The sequence below is a fragment of the Cervus canadensis genome, chromosome 15, assembly GCF_019320065.1.
Source record: "Cervus canadensis isolate Bull #8, Minnesota chromosome 15, ASM1932006v1, whole genome shotgun sequence".
NCBI lineage: Eukaryota > Metazoa > Chordata > Mammalia > Artiodactyla > Cervidae > Cervus > Cervus canadensis.
In genome coordinates this window covers 6,640,216-6,660,944 of record NC_057400.1, presented here as the reverse complement: position 1 = coordinate 6,660,944, position 20,729 = coordinate 6,640,216, and positions in this window count along the sequence as shown.

Here is a 20,729-nt window from a genome sequence, read left to right as displayed (position 1 = left end):
CTTTTGAGTCCTTGCCACAAGCTCGGATGTCAGGCAGAGTCTAGGAAAAATGGCAGGAGATCAAAATGAAGGACAATTAGCAAATTCATGAATTACACATTTGTTTACCCTTCTAGTCCCAAGACTAATTATGTTGCACCAGGGCCGAGTCTATTACCATTTGAAAGTGCCAGTGAAGCCCCCTGTCCCTGGGAGGAAATATGAAACCTGAGAGGTTGAAGGCCACCTGACCCCATGCCCATCTCCGTTTATTGAGATGACTGCAACCGGGAAGAGGTTAACATCTTGGAATGGAAGCCAAAAGCAAGGCTTCCAGCTATCCTGAGGATGCCAGTTGTCCTTTCGCCATGGGGATTTTTGCAGGTGGTAGATTGGGTGGTGGTAATAGTAACACATGCCCAATTACAGTTGAAGGGATTCCTGGAGATACCCACTGGATGGTGTTATCAGGCAACCCTTGCGTCATACCTTTGCAGGAAATGATTTCATCTTTTTTCCTAGGGTTTGGAATCTGAGGCTCAGAGAGTTTCAGGGCTTACCTGAGGTCACACAGCCAGGACGGGCACCCTGGGCCCTGGAGTCCAAGTGCCACGGCTGGTCCGCTTGTTTCCCTGGGAGGACTCTGGGGCTAAGGCCTTGCCTTCATCAGAGGCCCTCTGGGGTCAGAGGGGCTGCGACTTGTGGCTTGGGGGGTCACGTAGGGTCTTCCCAGAAACCTCAGGGCATTTGAGTAGTGGGACCTTAAGGGGCTATATCTGACCCCATTAAGCAACAATGGGGAAACTCATTGAGGGGCCCACCTCAATCCACATGGTCAGCTAGTGGCAGGAGGCAGCCTCTGGCCTCTGTCTTTTTTTCCATGTTTCTCTCGTTCAAGAGAGCTACTGCCCTGCCAGGCGTTTGTCTGAGGGGTGGATTTGTTACCCTGTGAAGTTTAGAGATGGTATGAAAATTAGTGGGGGCTAAGAACAAAATTTCATGAAGACAGGCCTGGCCTGGGCACATTAGGGTGCAGAGGTCACCATCCAGCTGCCTGTGGCTCTGCGGTGGTCTAGGCCCTCAGCTCAGCCACACCCTGTCCCTGGCCCCGGAATTTTTGCTGCAGCCTCCAAGAGGGGCGGCATGTAAGTCACCGGGGTATTTCTGCTCTTCAGAAGCTGAGCATCCCCAGGCACCCTCCTGGGTCACAGGGTGGCCCGTGGGTTCCACAGGAGCCCAGGAAATTCCCAGGAGTGGAGGTGGGAGGCCAGTGGCTGGCATTCGCCTGAGGGGTGCCCTGCTGCCCTGAGCTGGCCCGTGCCTCTGTGGGGTCGCCCCCCGGGTGATGGCAGGGGGCCCCTACTGTTCTCGCGAGGACAGGCTGCAGGGCTGGGCTTCTCCTCCAGTGGGGTCCTGCGGCTTCTTCCTGTGCATCTGTGGTCCTTGCCTCTCTGTTCTTTCTCTTCTGCCTGTGGCTCTACCCCCATTTGCCACCCCTCTCTTCCCGGGGTGGCCTTGCTTAGGGTCCCACCTCTCCCGAGGTTCCCTGGAGTCCCCACGCGGCCCAGAGAGTGAGCCTCCCAAGCTGCCCACTAGATCCAGTGCCTCTGACCCTGGTCCCTCCTGCTGTCCTTTCCTCTGTCCCTCCCTTCCTTCTTCAGGCCACCAGGCTGTTAACCCCTCACAGGACTGGTGGGTCAGGCCAGGCCAGCCAGAGCCGTCACTGCCGGCCCTACCTGCCTCAGATGTTTCCACGGGCCAGATTCGCCTTTGGTTAACCTTCAGATGTGCCCTGAGCCCTCAGGGAACCAGTGGAGTCTGAGGCTGGAGTGTGCGGGGGAGAGGGGACCCCACACCTACCTCCCATTTCTTCCCCCCATTTCCTAGACGGGCAGACTGATGGTCCAGGAAGCCCCGGCTCCAGGGGTGTCCTGCGTCCGTTTTCTCTCCCAGCCCCTTTGGGCATGACACCATGGCTGTGGCGGGGGTTGATTCCCCACCACAGAGCCAGGAGGGGGCCCCTAAGCAGGGCTGGGCCCCTGACCCACCTGGAACTCAGGCTGGCCTGAAGCATGCCCTCTGCAAAGTCCTGTGAGAACTCTTGCTGGGGACCCCCCAAGGGGCCTGGCAGGCTACTCTCCCAGGCCTCCCTCAAGGGCGAGAGGGGGCAGGGAGGCCAGAGGCTGCCGCCAAGCCACGGAGACGGCTGTGGGTTGAAGGAAGTGCGCCTTTGCAGGCAAAGAAGCCGAAACAAAACACCCTTCCTGTGGGCAGAGGCCCTGGGAGCAACCCCAGCCTGGTTACCGGGCTTTCAATGGGATGTTTGGAGCAAGTGACAAATTACCTGCGGGCCTTGCAGGAGGTGTGTGTCTGCAGTGTGTGAGGACTGGGGGCGTGGGGCGGCTGTGTGGGGGACGAGGGTGAGCGGTGCGTGGGGTGCTGGGCTGTATGGGGAGTGGGGTTGGCTGTTGATGGGAGTGGATGGGAACTGGGGGTGAGGTTGAGTGATGTGCCATTGTTCTGTCCCTGTAGGTGTGTCTGTCTGCTGAGCTGAGGTGAGTGTGAGACTGTACCTGTGGCCATGTATGGTCAGCTGTGTGTGAGTTCGGCCATCTCTGAGGCTGTGTGGGTGAGTGTGTGTGTGTGTGGTTGAGTGGGGATTTAGACTGTGATTGCGGGTGAGGTCGCATGGTTGGCTGTGTGTATTTCTTACCATTTTCATTTCCTTCTTTGTCAAAAGGTGATGAGCCTGGCCCGTTGTACACTGTGATGGGGATTGTGCATGTGTGCTAAGTTACCTCTCTTTGTGACCCCATGGGCTGCAGCCCGCCAGACTCCTCTGATGATGGAATTTTCCGGGCAGGATTATTGGAGTGGGTTGCCATTTCCTCCTCCAGGGTATCTTTATGACCCAGGAATCAAACCTGCATCTCTTGCGTCTTCTGCATTGGCAGGTGGATTCTTTACCACTGCACGTGATGAGCACCATTACATATTTAAATTTGGGCCTGATCACCCTCTAGCTGGGCCGGTGCTGGGGGCTGGGCTGGGAGGTGGGTGCAGGCACCATTTCTGTGGCCTGTATGTTTGTAGCCCCACTGCCCTGCCCTGGCCATTCAGTAACAGGGAAGTCACTGTGATGTCCTTGCAATCCCAAAGCTGCAGCACTTTAAAAGTAGAATGACTCTATCTGGCCAGTCCTTTAGTCACTCAACAAACGTTTCCTGGGTGCCTGCTTTTTTTCATGCATTATTTCAATATAGTCCTCACAACAGCCCCCGGGGCGGGGGAGGGATAGGTAGCATTATGGGCTTCCCAGGTGGTGCTAGAGGTAAAGAACCTGCTTGCCAAAGCAGGAGATGTAAAAGATGTGGGTTTGAGCCCTGGTTTGGGAAGATCCGCTGGAGGAGGGCCTGACAACCCACTCCAGTATTCCTGCCTGGAGAATCCCATGGACAGAGGATCCTGGAGGGCTACAGTCCATGGGGTTGCAGAGTCAGACACGACTGAAGTGACTGGCCATGTACACATACAGGAGCTTCCCCAGTGGCTCAGCGGTAAAGACTCTGCGGGCAATGCAGGAGATGCGGCTTCCATCCCTGGGCCGGGAAGACCCCTTGGAGAAGGAAATGGCCACCCCCTCCAGTTTTCTTGCTTGGAAAATTCCATGGACAGAGGACCCTGCAGGGCTACAGTCCATGGGGTCTCAAGAGTGGGACATGACTTAGCGACTAAACTACCACACCTCCCTTTTATAGATGAGAAAGTGAAGGTTGAGGAAACCATGCCCTGCAGGTGGTGGAGCTTAGATTCGCTTCCAAGAGCTGTTCCCAAAATCACTCATAGCTACTGGGCTGCTCAGGAAGGGCAGGAAGAGACATGGCTGTTTTGGGGCCTCCCTGGAGGAGGGGAGAGGCTGGGGCTCAGATTGTGCTTGGCTTTCAGTTGGGAGTGTGCAGCTGCTCACTCATGCCTTGCCTCCAACCCGAGATACGCATGGCGCCTCTGCACTGAACTGTTCCTCTCTGGGGGGACATCCCATGCCCTCCCAGGCCAGGTAGGTGGCGTGGCCGCTGGGCCTCTCATATGGGGGTGGAGGAGGTTGCCTGGAGTGTGGGCTCAGAGCACCCCCCAACCCTAGTTTTTTGATCCTGGCCTAACCTCTCAGTTTCCTCATCTGTAAAATGGGGACCACAACAGTGCCCGTCTTGGGCCCGGTCAGAGGGGTGTTGTGTGCAGTAAGGTGCTTGGAACAGGCCGGGCTCCAGTGAGTGTGGGTTCCTGGTTGCTGATTTCTGAGTGTCAGCCCCTCCCTTCTGCCCGGAGGTGTCCCCAGAGCTTACTCTTTCATCTTGTATGTTCACTGTGTGAACATTCACAGAGGCTGACGATGCCAATCATGATGCCGCCTAACCGTCGTGGAGAATTTAGTGCTTCTCTGTGACCACCCTGGGCAAATGACCTGTGCCCATTTTAATGATGCAGAAGTTGAGGCTCAGCGAAGAGCAGTGTCTTGCTTGAGGCCTCACAGGTATTCAGGGGAGGGTCCCTGTCTGGCCCCCTAGATGCTGCCTCCAATTCCCTTCCATGTTCTCCAAGAACCTCAGGGCTCTGGGGGCTGGGGCTGCTGTTGGCTCTGTTCTGCACAGGCCCTGGAAGTGGGACTGGCCTAGCACATGGTGTTTTGCAGTTCTTGTCTGGAAAGAGGGACGTGAGGGGCTGGGTCTGCCACACTCCACCCTCCCTCCCCCCCTCACTTCTGCAGGGCCTTCAGGAGGAGCACAGATCAGGTCCCTGGGTCCCCAGGTGGTTGGATTCAAGCTGTGGGAGGGAGGCTCTGCCTGGCCCCTGTGGGCACGCGGACGTGTGTGTGAGAATCTGAGATGACATCTCCACCCCGGAGGGAGCTCTGGGTCTTGTGGAAAGAGCCCTGGAGCTCCCCAAGCCTGTAGCCTGGTTTCTAGGCCACTGGGGAACTCTCTCATTGACCTGAGGTTATCAAGCTCTGGGCTGGAGCTTTAGGGTGATTTCATTTCTACGAGAGATAAATCACTGACATTCTTCCCCATTAGCAGATGAGGCTCCCAGGGGCTGCCTCTCATTCCTGGGGCCACAGAGCTCCTCCGGCAGGTGAGCAGCTCACTTCCTAACTTCCCTGCCCTGGGAGGGGCTTCAGGAACACCTGGGCCCCTTTGAGGCCTCATCTTTCCCAGAGGGGTCCAGTGACCCCTCAGCACAGATAGTGCAGGTGGCCTTGGGCCAGCGGTCCAGGAGTCGCTCCCTGGTGGCCCGAGGCAGCTTAGGTGCAGCTTTACCCCCGGGGCTTTGGGTAAGTCCTGCCTTTGGAGGCCAGCTGGGCTGCTGCTGGCTGAAGGCAGGTCCTTTCTCCTGACTGGTGGTGGCGGCCACAGGCCAGCATTGCAGTTGGGGGATCGTAGCATGTGTGATGCTATGCAAAAATGGGATCAATAAAGGACAGAAATGGTGTGGACCTAACAGAAGCAGAAGATATTAAGAAGAGGTGGCAAGAATACACAGAAGAACTGTACAAAAAAGATCTTCAAGACCCAGATAATCACAGTGGTGTGATCACTCACCTTGAGCCAGACATCCTGGAATGTGAAGTCAAGCGGGCCTTAGAAAGTACCACTACGAACAAAGCTAGTGGAGGTGATGGAATTCCAGTTGAGCTATTTCAAATCCTAAAAGATGATGCTGTGAAAGTGCTGCACTCAATATGCCAGCAAATTTGGAAAAGTCAGCAGTGGCCACAGGACTGGAAAAGGTCCGTTTTCATTCCAACCCCTAAGAAAGGCAATCCCAAAGAATGCTCAAACTACCGCACAATGCACTCATCTCACATGCTAGTAAAGTAATGCTCAAAAGTTTCCAAGCCAGGCTTCAGCAATACGTGAACCGAGAACTTCCAGATGTTCAAGCTGGTTTTAGAAAAGGCAAAGGAACCAGAGATCAAATTGCCGATATCCGCTGGATCATTGAAAAAGCAAGAATTCCAGAAAAACATCTATTTCTGTTTTATTGACTATGCCAAAGCCTTCGACTGTGTGGATCACAATAAACTGTGGAAAATTCTGAAGGAGATGGGAATACCAGACCACCTGACCTGCCTCTTGAGAAACCTGTATGCAGGTCAGGAAGCAACAGTTAGAATTCTGGACATGGAACAACAGACGGGTTCCAAATAGGAAAAGGACTATGTCAAGGTTGTATATTGTCACCCTGCTTATTTAACTTATATGCAGAGTACATCATGAGAAACGCTGGGCTGGAGGAAGCACAAGCTGGAATTAAGATTGCCAGGAGAAATATCAATAACCTCGGATATACAGATGACACCACCCTTATGGCACAAAGTGAAGAGGAACTAAAAAGCCCCTTGATGAAAGTCAAAGAGGAGAGTGAAAAAGTTGGCTTAAAGCTCAACATTCAGAAAACTAAGATCATGGCATCTGGTCCCATCACCTCATGGGAAATAGATGGGGAGACAGTGGAAACAGTGTCAGACTTTATTTTTTTGGGCTCCAAAATCACTGCAGATAGTGACTGCAGCCATGAAATTAAAAGACGCTTACTCCTCGGAAGGAAAGTTATAACCAACTTAGACAGCACATTAAAAAGCAGAAACATTACTTTGCCAACAAAGGTCCGTCTAGTCAAGGCTATGGTTTTTCCAGTGGTCATGTATGGATGTGAGAGTTGGACTGTGAAGAAAGCTGAGAGCCAAAAAATTGATGCTTTTGAACTGTGGTGTTGGAGAAGACTCTTGAGAGTCCCTTGGACTGCAAGGAGATCCAACCAGTCCATCCTGAAGGAGAGAAGTCCTGGGTGTTCATTGGAAGGACTGATGCTGAAGCTGAAACTCCAGTACCTTGGCCACCTCATGCGAAGAGTTAACTCATTTGAAAAGACCCTGATGCTGGGAGGGACTGGGGGCAGGAGGAGAAGGGGACGACAGAGGATGAGATGGCTGGATGGCATCACCGACTCTACGGGCATGAGTTTGAGTTAACTCCAGGAGTTGGTGATGGACAGGGAGGCCTGGCGTGCTGTGATTCATGGGGTCACAAAGAGTCAGTCACGACTGAGCGACTGAACTGACTGACTAACTAGCATGTGTGAGTGCTCTGTCGCTTCAGTTGCGTCTGACTCTGTGCTACACTACGGACTGCAGTCTGCCAGGCTCCTCTGTCCATGGGATTCTCCAGACAAGAATACTGGAGTGGGTTGCCATGCCCTCCTCCAGGGGATCTTCCCGACCCAGGGATCAAACCCGCATCTCTTACGTTTCCTGCATTGGCAGGTGAGTTCTTTACCACTAACGCCACCTGGGAAGCCCAGGAGATCACAGATTTTTTTCCCCGAAACACACCCATAACCTTCTCCAGCTCCTCCGGGTAGTGTGAGGAAAACTTGGTGCATTTGGTCACTCCTGTATAAAATCTGTTCAAGGCCCCCCCCGGCTTTGGAAAGAAGTCTGATGGTTGATGGGCTCACAGTGGCCCAGGCCCGGCTGCTCCCTGGCCTGCTGGAGCTCCCAGGCCTCTCCACGGCCCCAGCGCTTGGGCTGCGGTTACCACCTGCAGCCCACCGCCTTCCCCTTGGTGCCTCCTGGTTGTGCCAGGGTGCCTCCTTGGCCAGCACGTGCTTCTCCTCCTCTTCACTTGGCTAATTGTGCTTCACCCTTCAGGGACCTGGTGTAGGAGTCCTGACTCCCAGTCTCACCGGCACGGTCACCGATTGGGTATACACCAGCCTCCTCCCCCAAGAGGCTGCCACCCTGGACTCGAGGGCACCTGCAGTCTGCGGCATTCACCCTGCCGCTGTTCTGAGGCTGGGGCAGATGTGCTGCACACACGTGGTACATGAGTGAAGGGACAGAGGTCTTGGGGTGAGAAATCTGACCCAGCGTACCCATTTCCCTGCTGGAACAACTCAGGCTGAAGAGGCCGCAAGACCAGGGAGAGGCTTAACCCTGGTGAGGACCAGAAGCTGGCACGCCTGGCCATGCCTTGTTACATTTCTCCCTGTTAAGGGCACCCATGTCCCCTGGCAGATTCAGGCAGTAGCATCTTCCAAAGTCTGTCATTTGCTCTGAATGTTCAGACCTCGAGGTGAAGCTCAGCCTCATTCAGGAGCTGCTGCCGCCGCTGTGGCCAAAAGCAATGCCAGCCTGACAGGGAGCCTCCTGGTGCCTGGGCTCCAATAAAGTGTCTCTCTGGAGTCCCTGTTACTCCCTGGGATGTGTGGGTCCTGGAGCGGGCATCCTTCTTGCCCTGGTCGTCCACTCCATGAAGGTGTGGTTTGCCACCCGAGGGCGTTTCATATTCAGCTGCTGAGAGAAGAACTGATGAATAGGGTCCACTCCCCCATGGACGACTGTCCACTATCTCAGCAGCAATCACTGATGCACCTGCCCGCAGGAAGAAGCGCACAGTCCAGAGTTGGCTCGGCAGGCCAGTCCACCACCCAGGGCTGCCTGCTGCTCCCTGGAGGGTCTGAGCAAGGTCCGGGGCAGGCCCTGTGTGCTATCTCAGTGTAAGAAAGCACAGTGGCCTGGGATTCAGGCACTGGCCCAGGAGCAGACTGGAAGCTCCATGAGGGCAAAGCCTCCCCCTCGTCCCCCACTGGCTGGTTGCTTGGGCAGTGCTGTCTCCCCAGTGCCAGGAATGGTACCTGGCACACAGCAGGTGCTCAATAAAGACTTGCTGATGGACAGGCTAATCCAGGCCCTGCCACTCAATTTTGTGACCTTGAGGCAGGCATCTTACTGTTTCTAGCATATTTTTTTTCTCATTTGAAATGGAGTTGGACTAGATGGTTCATGCATTCATTCTTTTCTCTGACTTCATTTCCTAAGTGCCTCATAGGAGGCAGCATCCCGGTCTCTTTGAGGACGTCACCTGCAGCCCCCATGCATCCCTGCCGCGACCAGCCACCATTCCCATCAAAGAGGCAGGGGCCCTGGAGATTTTCCATGGCATTGGGAGGGGCAGGGTCTCCTGAGCTGGCTTCGTGTCAGCGTCACCACTTACAGGATGATTGCATGTCCTTTGGTGCCTCTGGTCCTGGTGGGGGGGGGGCATGGCGGGGACAGAATGCTGCCTTTGCACAGAGTTCCGCCTCTTCTGCGCTCCAGGCTGGGGCAGCCCTCACCACCTGCCTGTCCGGAGTGGGTAGGGGAGATGGCTGGTCTGGCATTAGCAAGGCCGGTGGTCTCCCCCAGTGGTCTCCCCTCTGGCGGCTCACTTTGGGGTAAAAGTTAAGAAAGAAAGCTCCTGTTCTGTCATGGTAAGGCGGGTCCTTCAACATTTAGTATTTTGGGGTCTGGGGGTGGGGAGGATGTTGCTGAAAGCTGATGAGACCATAGGACCGTGGAGAAGACCGCCCAGGCTCTCAGCCTGCAGATGGGAGCCACGGGGCAGGGATAGCCCCACAGAAAATGGTGCTCAGCTTAGTAGCCCGGGACTTGCTCTGTGCTCAGGACGACAGGGTCCCTCTGAAGCCGAGTATGGCTCCCCAAGTTGGGTCCTTACCCGGCGCTGTGATACATGCAAGTGTCACAGATTGCTTGAGGACAGGAGGTCGGGCTGTGGGATCATCAGGAGCCCGGCCTTCCGGAGGAGGCAGCACCACCCAGGCGGGGTGGTCCCAGGACACCTCGCTGCAGGATCCACGCTGAGCCCAGGGCTCTCTCTTCCTGTGGTTTCCCGGAAGGGCACGCAGGCCGGGGCTTGGGGGCAGTTCAGAGCTGGGGCCCACAGGCAGACTCCACTTTCCAGACTCCAGGTCCACCCTGTGCCAGTTGTGTGCCCTTGGGGTGGTTACTTAACCTTTCTGTGTCTCCGTTTCCTCATCATACAGCGGGACTGGTAATAGTAATTAACTCACAGACTTGTGTGGATTAAATGAGATAATAATCACAACACGGACTTCCCTTGCAGTCCAGGAGGTAGTGCTTCCACTGAAGGGAACTAAGTGAAACCCAGGCCCACTGGTCAGGGAACTAAAGTCCCACAAGCCACATGGCCTGCCCCACCTCCCCCTTAAAAAATTGTAACAGCTACCCCTGATGGAGTGGGATTTAATGGTGTGCCACGAACTCTCCTAAGCCCTTGACATACTTCAACCCAATGGATCCAGCACAACTCTTGGGGTTTTTATCATTTCTATTCCACTGATGAAGAAACTCAAGTGCAGACAGTGGAAGCGGCTTGTCCAAGGTCACACAGTGTGACCCGGAGGAGCTGGATGTTAACGCTCAGGTCCTGGCCCGTGCAACCTGCTCCTGGCTGACCTCGTGAAGTCAGCAACATCGGCGAGGGGGCAAATCTCCTGTCTCCTGCTACCTGTCCCAGGGCTTGGGTAGCCCAGGTTAGCTCTCAGGGTCACCAGGGTGATCATGACCTTCCTTCAAGGCTGAAGTTGAGACAGGGCTCTGGAGATGTGTTAGGAAAGGGTGAAGTGAGCAGCCCAGCATGATTTGCCCTGGAGTTCACACTCTTATTTCTGATCTTTAGTCCCAAATCTCAGCCTTTAGCAGAGGCGCCAGGGATTCCTGCTGCCATCGACAGGGACCGAGGAGCCAGGCGAGGGTGGGTGAGCAACGCCAATTGGTGCCAGGGCCAGTGCCTGCTTGGCTCACTGGTGAAGCCTTTTCATCATGGAACCAGGTCCTAACCCTGACCCTGAGCTCGAGGAGCATGCTGCCCTTGTTGGTACAGTGGGACCTGGTGTCTTCCCAAAGCCCCTGCCATCAATTCCAGAACAGGGTTTGGTAAACCACAGCCAGGGGCCAAGTCTGCAAGCTCAGAATTTTTTTTTTTTCATTTTTAAATGATTGCAAACAAATCAGTGGAAGAATAATATTGCATGACATGAAGACTGCATGAAATTCAAATTTAGTGACGAATAAAGTTTATATATTAGAAAAGACCCTGATGCTGGGAAGGATTGCGGACAGGAGGAGAAGGGGACGACAGATGACGAGACGGTTGGGTGGCATCACTGACTCAATGGACATGAGTTTGAACAAGCTCTCGGAGATGCTGAAGGACAGGGAAGCCTGGCATGCTGCAGTCCATGGAATCACAGAGAGTCGGACATGACTGAGCCACTGAACAACATGTTAGTTGTGCCAGAGGTGTGGCCTGCAAAGCCTAGAATATTGAATCTGACCTTTTATAGAAAAGGTTTTCTGACCATCCCTGGCTGGTCAGATGTCCCAGGAGGCCACAGTATTCCGCCTTCCGTCCTCCCTGTGGGAGCCCTTCCTGCAAGGCTATCCCACCCCCAGGGTCCCCTAGTGCTGATGGGGGCAGAGGTGGACACGTGGCCCCAGCCAAGATGATCACAGCTGGCTGAATGTTGACATGCACTGTGAGGGAGGTGTCCCCTGGACATTTATATCAGTAGGTCCTGGGGAGTCAACGGGGCACTAGTGGTCCCTCGGAGCCCACGTGGTGTCTAGTGCAGGAGCAGGGAGTAGGTTGGTATTAAAACCAGCATCACTGCCTCACGCCCTTGGATGACTGCCATCAGAACCCCCAGAAGATAGCAAGTGTCGGTGAGGATGTGGAGAAATTGAAACCCTTGTGCGCTGTTGCTGAGAACGTACATTGATACAGCCACTGTAGAAAACAGTATGGCTGCTGTTGCTGCTGCTGCTAAGTCGCTTCAGTCGTGTCCGACTCTGTGCGACCCCATAGACGGCAGCCCACCAGGCTCCTCCGTCCCTGGGATTCTCCAGGCAAGAACACTGGAGTGGGTTGCCATTTCCTTCTCCAATGCATGAAAGTGAAAAGTGAAAGTGAAGTTGCTCAGTCGTGTCCGACTCTTAGCGACCCCATGGACTGCAGCCCACCAGGCTCCGCCATCCATGGGATTTTCCAGGCAAGAGTACTGGAGTGGGGAGCCATTGCCTTCTCTGAAACAGTGTGGAGGGCCCTCAAAAAAGTTAAAAATAGATCCAGAAATTTACATCTGCGTATATACCCAACAGAGGAGAGCAGGGTCTCGAAGAGATAATTGTACATCATGTTCATAGCAGCATAATCACAAGAGCTAAGAGGTAGAAGCAACCCAAGTTTCCATCAACAGGGGAATGGATAAACAGTGTATAGAAAAGGGAATAGGATTCATTTTTAAAGAGGAAGGAAATTCTGACACAGGCTACAACACGGATGAACCTTGAGGACATTATGTGAAGTGAAATAAGCCAGTCACAATAGGCAAGTACTGGGCGATTCCCATTACATGATGTACTTAGAGAAGTCGCATCCATAGGGACAGAAAGCCGAAGGGTGGGTGCTGGGAAAAGTGGGGATGTGGAGTTTTTTAATGGGGACAGAGTTTCAGTTTTGCAAGATGAGAAAGTTCTGGAAAGGAACAGTGGTGATGGTTGCATAGTTACTTAATGCCACTGCATTGTATATTTGAAAATAGGAAAGATGGTGCATTTTATGTGATACTTGTGAAATGAAGTGAAAGTGTTAGTCTTTCAGTCATGTCCGACTCTTTGCAATACCGTGGACTGTAGCCCGCCAGGCCCCTCTGTCCATGGAATTTCCCAGGCAAGAACACTGGAGTGGGTTGCCATTCCCTTCTGCAGGGGATCTTCCTGACCCAGGGATCCAACCTGGGTCTCCTCCATTGCAGGTGGATTCTTTACCATCTGAGCCACCAGGGTTATATTTTATGACAATTAAAAATTAAAAACAACAACAACCATGCAGCAACAGAAATGTCCTCTCCCGTGGGCAGCCCTGTTCAAGGCCTTCCTGGCAACAATGCCAAAGCCTTCTAGCCTCACTGGCCACACCTCCCGTCCAGGGGCCAGCTGCTCAAGGCCCAGCTTGCCTTGGCATTCCTCACCTGTGAGGTATCGCTGTTAGTGAGTGGAGTGTGTGGACCTGCTGCTTCAGGTTTCAGGCCTCACCTGGAGCAGACTCTGGGAGCAGATGTCACAACAAGCTCCAGAACCCCTGGAAATGGGGCTAGAGGTGGCCTCTGAAGGAGTGGGTGGTATCAGGAGCCCCCCACAAGAGAAGCTTGGTGTCCCGTGAAGGATGCCAGGGCTGCCAACTCCAAGAAGACCTGGCCCAGGTCACCTGGTTGGCTGCAGACCGCAGGACTCAGAGATGCACCTGGTCCTCGTCTACAAAGGCCGCCACCTTCCCAACCCCGACCAAGAGGGGCATGAGACTCCTGGGCTCGGGGCGTGTCCCCTTGGCCAGGCACAGGACGGGCATTCCCCCCCTCACTTGACTCTACAATAACCCAGTAGGAGGCAGGATCCTTGAATTCCTGCCTGGCCCTTGCTTGCTGCCACGCTCTGGACCAAGGGGCTTGAAGGGGTAGGAAGGAGCCTGGGACCTTGCCGAGGGGGCTTTTGAGACCTAGGGGCCTTGGAGGGGTCTGCCAGAAATGCTTGGCATCCACCCCCTAAATGCTTTAGTGAAACTGCCCCGCTTGAGCTCTTATAGGTAAGCCCTTAGCAACTGCTAGGCAGAACCCAGAGGAGCGGGCAGTACCAGGCACAGTGCCTGATGATGGAGGGCTTTCTGGGTGCTAGACATGGTCAGAGATGCCTGTTTGAAATACCTCCTATCACCCACTTGCAGTCCTTTGGGTCCTGAGAGGGTCCTGTGGGATCCCACAGGAGGGCAACTAACCCTGTCCAGAGGCTGGGCCGTGGGGTTATCAGGGAAGTCTTCCTGGAGGAGGTGGTCCCTGGACTGGGTCTTATAGGACAAGTGGGAATTGACCAGAAAAGGAAGGCAGAGGGAAAGATATTCTTGGAAGCAGATGCAGAGAGAGAAAAGGTACGGAGTAAATGGGCTTGGCTTTTGGGGTTCTCTATTGTCCAGGGTTCCCTCACCCCAACCCAGGCCTCCAGAAGGCTACCTTGCTCAGGGGAGGAACCCACAGCACCCCAGCCTCTCCCATTTCCATTCTAACTCCCCTCTAACCACACTCCCTTCTTGGGGTCTTGCTGTAGGCCGTGTCCTCAAACCTGATTTATCAGGCCCTGTAGCAGAATAAATTGATGTCAAGAGGGCCTCTTTCAAGGGACAATCATATTTTCTTTTTAAAAAAGGAATATACTTCACCGGCGGTTTCATTATCATTATTGTAAGATATTTTCACTGAGAGGAAAACAGAAAAATAAAATAAAGTCTATAAAAAAAATCCCCTTAACCCCAACAATCAGAGTGCCTGCCGGTGATGTGTTGATGTACTGACTGTGTATGTAGGTTTAAGGGGGCCTTTCCCACGAATAGTATAGTATAAACTTTCCCCTATGCAGCTGAATATTCTGTCCAAAGAGCATTTTGATGGCTATCTCTTAGGTCTAGATTTTCTCCTTTGTAAATGGTGCTGTGATGAACACCTTGGAGTAATCACGCTGTCAGTGGGCGAGCTCACAGGCCTCCAGGAATGGGACCCCGATGGCAGGCAGCAGGCCATCAGAGCGCCTGGGAACAGAGCTTCCTCGGCGCTGATGTGATACAGGGCTCCTGGGGTTTTGTTCAGACTGATTCTGCTAAGTGGGTCTGGGGTGGGGCCAGAGAGTTTTCACAGTTCTAACAAGTTCCCAGGTGAAGCTGATACTTGGAGGAAGGCACCTGGAGGGGCAAGGTCCCCTGAAGTCCTCCCTGAGGCCACTGTGCTCTGGGGAAGGACCTTAAGCCAGGCGCAACGTTCTCTGCTGTGCTGGGCACCTTGGAAAGCGCAGGCCCTTGGGGCGTTGTCTGAGGCTCCCAGGCATGTTTACGGCCACTCCACACCCCTGAAAAGTTTCTCCCATTGCCGCCACAGTCTGTAGTGGGCCGATGTTGACAGTCTTCATTGCTCCTCTTCAGCCCCGGGGCCCACAGAGGTGCCACGTTTTCCCCATCAGTGAAGGAGGCTGATGCTAGGTCCCACTTCACGGATATACTAGGATGTTCCACCTGCGGTGAGTAGTTCTCTGCAAGTACTCAGCCTGGGTACTTTCAGTGCTGTGGGCGTCAGGTGGCCAAGGACGGGGTGTAGGCAGAGCCACTCGCTCTGACTCTCCCTGTGGTTCCTTCACCTCCTGAGTGTCCGCAGGCTCCTCTGTGACCCCTGCCTTTACCTCTCAGCCTCTCGTGAGTGTCCACGGCTGCCCACGCTGCGGAAGGGGCCAGAGACACAGGGGCCAAGAAAGCAGCCACGGTCCCCGCCCTTCCCATGTTCAGGAAGGGTGACGGACAGATGTGGACAAGAAACAGTAACACACAGCCTCACAGTCTGAAGCTTCAGGCGAGGTGGTCAGGGAAGCTGTGCTTTCGAGGGGCCTGTTCAGCTGAGTGTGAAGGAAGACGCTCATAATCACAGGACAGGCTGTGTCAGGGTGGGATGGGCAGAGGTTTCCAGATGAGGAAACCGCACGTGCAAAGGCCCTGAGGCAGTCAAAGTTTTGACATCTTGCAGGAACTGAAAGATGCCAAGTGGGGTCAACGTGAGGGGAGTGGGGAGAGGACACAGCCCCCAGAGGTTAGGGGGCTGGGGCCAGGGGTGGAGGGAAGCCCTGTGGGACTAGGCAAGACCCTGGAGGCAGGACAGGCCGGACATGGCAATGGCAGGGAAGCCTTAGGACCACAGAGCTTGGGGCTCTACTGTGGAGAGGGAGACACGGAGGGACAAGCAGGAGGCCTGGCTGTCCTGGCTGCAGAGCAGGGTCTTGGGGCAGGCCGGGGTGGCCCCTCCATTGCTAGGTGAGAGAGGTAATTGCGGCCTTCTGGTACCCTGTGGGGATGAGGCCACCCTGGAGCCAGGCTGCAGAACAAGCTGAGGGTGAAGGCCTCCCTTCTGGGGGCCTGGGACGTGGGGGAGGGTCTCCACCCACTTCTCAGCCTCTGGCTGATGGAGGACAGAGCCTTCTATTGGCCAGAAGTGTGGGCACCTATGGGGCTGGCTCCCATGAGCCCAGGTTGGATGGCCTCGGCTGTGGGGGTGCTGAGCGGTGGCTGGGCCGCTTGCTGGTAGGGTCTGGAGGAGGAGCAGTGGCTGGGGACACTTGGGCAGGGCTTTTGAGATTCCTTCCCAGTGTGGTTCCTACAGGCCTCCCGACAGTTTTTCTGTGCCTAGGCTATGGTCAAGAGGCCAAAGTCTGCTTGCCAGCAGCCTGGGATGCAATTGGAGGAAAATGTGGGGGTGGGAGCCACAGGCAGTATAGTTGGGAATGTGCAGAAACTACGAGTGTGTGTGTGTGTGTGTGTGTGTGTGTGTGTGTGTGTATTGTGTGTGGGAGGTGGTCTGGATGGAAAGTGGCTCCAATGGGCAGTTCCAGCCGAGTCCCCTGGAAGTTCCAGGGCCATGAGGGATGTGTGTTCTCCCAGCCACTTTCCCAGAAGGCAGATTCTGGTTTCAGCTGCCTGATTTCCTTTGCAGAGAGCATTCCCTGCAGCCTATCTGCAAGGTTAGGATCCAGGTAGGGGCTGATGTGTAAGGGAGAGGGAGGTGGGCCACGGAGACCCACTGGAGCTGGCCCCAAACACTGAGAAGGCCTTGCCAAGCCCTGTACCTGGATCCCATCACAGCGGTCTCAGGAGGTATGCAGCAGTGAGAAGCCCAGAGACAGCACGTGACTCCCCCAACATCACACAGCTACAGGAAGACCAGCGGAAATAAACCCAGCTGGCAAATTCCAGGACACTCCATAGACCAGGGGCCCCTAGAATCTGTCCTCCCTCCCTCCCTCCCTTCCCTTTCTCCTTCCTTCCTCATTACTCAAGAAACAAATTATGTGAACATCACTACAAGGCTGGCTGTGCCCTCAGAAATTCCTAACCCCTGAGTGTTTCCTCCTAGAGCCGGGGGCCCTCCGCCTTCAGAAGGCTCGTGGGTAGACTTGTGAGGAGCTATTTCTAAGGTAGGAAAAGAGAAAGTAGATCACAGAGCCCTGGGGAAGGACTGTGGTTGGCACAGAAAATAAGTGATACCGTCAGCAGGCAGGCGGGCTGGGGGCTCCTCCCCACGGCTGGGATGGGGGCATTTCTGGGGCTCCAGGGAGGCAAGGCTTGTCCTGGGAATGCGCTTCCTGAGTGCATGAGCTCAGACAGGCGCTACAGAAGGCCCGGGGTCTGCCTGTGGCCCGGGGACCACGCACACTAATCGAAATGGGCTATCTGTCTGTCTGTGGAGCCTTACTCATTTGGGCCCTGAGTCACCTCATTTCAAAATGCTGCCCTTGTTCCTGGAACAGAGTCGAGCATCAGTGGGTGGGCCTGAGTCATTTCTGCCACTGGGACCTGCCTGCATCTTAAACCTGGTGAGGCACCAGGGGCCCAAATGGGTCAGCCTCAAGGGCTCGGAGAAGCCCTGGTGATTCAAGGGCTGTTTCAGCCTCTACAGAGGCCAAGTGTGGGTGATGCTGGCTGCAGAGCGGGGGGAGGGGGTGGAGTGCGAGGACATCCAGGGTGGGCACCAGAGGAGACGCTCTGTTTCTGCTGGGTAGTGGCTGGATGAGGCATGAGGGAGGAAGAGGAGAAGAAGCAGGTAAAGGAGGGGTGGGGCAGGGAAGGGGTGAATGGAGTGGATTGCCTGGCACTGGAGGGCCCAGCATAGTGCGTACAGCTGTGGGGTCCTAAAGCTGCTGCCTGAAGGATCCCATCTCCGCCATTGCCCAAGACTGTGAGTTTGGGCAAGAGACGTGCCTCTTTGAGCCTCAGTTTCCACACCTGTGAAATGGGGTAATAATAGTCGTTATTGGCCTTGTCAGGTTATGGTGAGAATTCAATAAGATAATGCTGGTAAAGTGTGCAGCGTAGAATCAATGCCCAGCAAGAGTCGTAGTTCTCATCAGCATTATCGTGTCACTGACATTGTAACCAGAAGACAAGGACGTGGGCCAGAGAAGCTCTCAGGAGAGAGCTCTGGGGTATGTGTGTAGGGAGTTGGTTGCCCTCACCCTGGGGACACACACACAGCAGGAGCTGGGAGGAGCTGGGGCTGCCTGAGATGAGTGTGGGATGAAGGAGCAGGAGGGTTGAGGAGGGGATTCTGTTACCATTTTAGGCTCAGATAGATTGAAAAGACACCTGGGCAGATTTCCTGCCCACCACCCCCAGCTCCAGGGCCATCCCTGGAGGGAGTCCAGAGCTGTTTGTTTTTTAAGTTGTAAGAGCATTATGGAGGGGAAATTCACATACCATACATGTCACCTACTTCAAGTGTAGAAGACCTAGGGTTTCAGAGGTCCATCCTCTGAGTCAGTGGTTTTATTTTGATTTTTTTTCTCTGTAAACCTGCTTTCCCCCGTTTCAATTCCTGTGAGCTATGCCAATAAATTTTGCCATTATTTTTAAAAGGGTATGGAATCCAGTGGTTTTTAGTAAACTCTTGGAGTTGTGTAGCCATCACCACCATTGATTTTAGGACATTTTCATCACCCCAAATCCTGTTCCAGTTATTCCTCTTTTCCCCCTACCCCCACCCCCAGCCCTGAGGCAACCACTAACCTCCGTTCTGTCTCTGGATTTACCTATCATGGACTGTTCACATAAATGAACGTGTGCAATATGTGGCCTTTTGCTGCTGACTTCTTTTGTTGAGCATAATATTTTCAAGTTGCATCTATATTGTAGTCTATATTACATCTATATTGTCAGAACTTCATTTTCTTTCTATAGCTGAATAACATTCATGGTGGGGATAAACCACATCTCCATCCATTAATTGGTTGATAGACACTTGGATCGTTTCCACTTTTTGACTATCATGAAGAATGCTGCTGTGAATATTTGTGTAGAAGCTTTTATGTGGACACATGTTTTCAGTTTTCTTAAGTGTATCCCCAGGAGTAAAGTTGCTAGGTCATATGGTAACTCTATGTTCAACTTTTTGAGGCCCTGCCAAACTGTTTTTGAAAATGGCCACACCACTTACATGCCTACCAGCAAATCAGGATTCAATTTCTCTACCTCCTTGTTAATATGTGTTATTGTCTCTCTTTTTGATCACAGTTATACAGATGGGCATGAAGTGGTACCTCACTGTGGTTCTGATTCGCATTTCCCTGATGGTTAGTAATGTTGAGCATCTTTTTTAAAAAATGTTTATTATTTTGTCTTATGTTTTGATTGCACTGGGTCTTTGTTGCTGCGCTCCGGCTTTTTCTAGCTGCGGTGAGCCAGGGCCACGTTCTCGTTGTGGGGCCTGGGGCTTCTCATGATGGGGGCACAGGCTCTGGGTACCCGGGCTTCTGGGGTTGCAGCACATGGTCTCAGTAGTTGTGGCTTGAGGGCTGAGTTGTTCCAGCACATGTGGAATCGTCCCAGACCAGGAATCAAACCCATCTCCCCTGCAGGCAGATTCTTCTCCACTGTACCTCCAGGGACGTCCTGAAGTTGAACATCTTTTCGAGTGTTTATTGATCATTTGTATATCTTCTTTGGAGAAGTGTCAATTCCGATCCTTTGCCCGTTTTTAACTTGGATTATTTGTCTTTTTTTATAATTGAAGTGTAAGGGTCTTTTATATATTCTGGGTGTAAGTTCCTTATAAGACCTGTTTTGCAAATATTTTCTCCCATTCTGTCCCCCTCCTGCAACTTTACTGATGGTGTTCTTGGAAGATGAAAGCTTTAAATTTGGATGAAATCCAATGTGTGTATTCTTTTGTTACTTGTGCTTTTACTATCATATCTAAGAATCCATTGCCTAGTCGAAGATTTATACTTACGTTTTCCTTATCAGAGTTTTATAGTTTTAACTATAACATTTAGTTCTTGGGGTTGATTTTTGTATGTGATATGGGACAGGGGCCCAAGTTCATTCTTTTGCATATAGATAGCCAGACGATTAGCACCAATTGTTGAAAGACTCTTCTCGAATTGAATTGTCTTAGCACCCTTTTCGAAAATCGGCTGTCCAGAATATAAGGATTTATTTCTGGACTGCCAGCTCTCTCTCTTTCTCTGCTCTATATGTTTATTCCTGCTCGAGAAACAAACTGTCTTGTTTATTGTTGCTTTGTAGTAAGTTCTGAAATCAGGAAATGTTAAGTCCTCTAACTTTGTTTTGGTTTTTCTGGGTCCCTTGAATAGCTATATGAATTTTAGGATCAGCTTGTCATTTTCTGTAAAGAAGCCAGCTGGAATTTTGACAAGGACTGCATTGTATCTGTGGATCAATTTGGGGAGTGCTGTCATCTTAACAAAATATTAAGTCTTCTAATCCATGAATGTTGGCTGTCTTTCTATTTGTTTAGATTGTCTCTTATTTCTTTTAATACATTTTTATAGTTTTCAGAGCCTAAATTTTTTATTTCTTTTGCTATGTTTATTTGTAAGTATTTTCTTTTTTGATACTCTATTGTAAATCAAACTGGATTTTTATTTAAAATTTTTCTTAATTGCAACTGTTTATGTTATTTTTGGGTTGTTCATCCCTTAGGATTTTCTATATAAAAGAGCATGTCATCTTCATACAGAGATAGCTTTATTTTTTCCTTCAAAGTTGGTGGCCTTTTATTTCATTCTTTTGCCCAAGTACCTTGGCTAGGCCCTTCAGGACATCTGCTTTTGCCCAGAAATAGGGTCCACCCGGGCCCACACACCCTCTGTCCCCACAGTTCTGGGCTGCCCCAACCAGCCCCTAGGGTCCCTGGGGAGCTCCAGCTCTTCACCCGTCTCTGGCCTCTGACCTCATACTTCTCCTGCCCTCACCCCATTCCTTTGCATTTATTTTTTTGGTTGCCTCACACAG